The sequence below is a fragment of the Penaeus monodon genome, chromosome 7 (assembly GCF_015228065.2).
Source record: "Penaeus monodon isolate SGIC_2016 chromosome 7, NSTDA_Pmon_1, whole genome shotgun sequence".
Classification (NCBI taxonomy): Eukaryota; Metazoa; Arthropoda; class Malacostraca; order Decapoda; family Penaeidae; genus Penaeus; species Penaeus monodon.
In genome coordinates, this window is record NC_051392.1 from 42258818 (window position 1) to 42259324 (window position 507).

The window sequence follows — 507 nt, forward strand, 5'->3', positions numbered from 1 at the left end:
TGTGTGTGTGTGTGTGTGTGTGTGTGTGTGTGTGTGTGTGTGTGTGTGTGTGTGTGTGTACATATATATGTGCATATATGTGTGTGTGTATGCATTTGGGCTCACACGCACAAGTATTCACATTCACGCATACACACGTTTCACATTTAGATAAGTAATAGAAGCACACGCCTGGCGGGCGAGGAGGTTAATGGGCTGAGGGACGACCCGTAAACGCAGCATCAGGGGGAACTCGGTCGTAGGCCTTCCAATGAATCCAAGTCATGCCTTGCCCCATCCTACTCTCTCCTGCACCTCCCCCTCCCTTTTCACCAGCCATCTCCTTCGCTTCCCCATCTCCCCCTTTCCCTCCATCTCCCACCTCTTTCCCTTCTGCGTCTTGTTCGTTGCCTCGGCGAGCGCCAAGGCATAGATCTTATCTTATAGATTTCCTGCTTCTTATTTCATCAATTGTTCCTTGTTCTCTTTCCTTTCTTTTGGAAGGTTGGGCTTGGCAAGGCGAGCCTC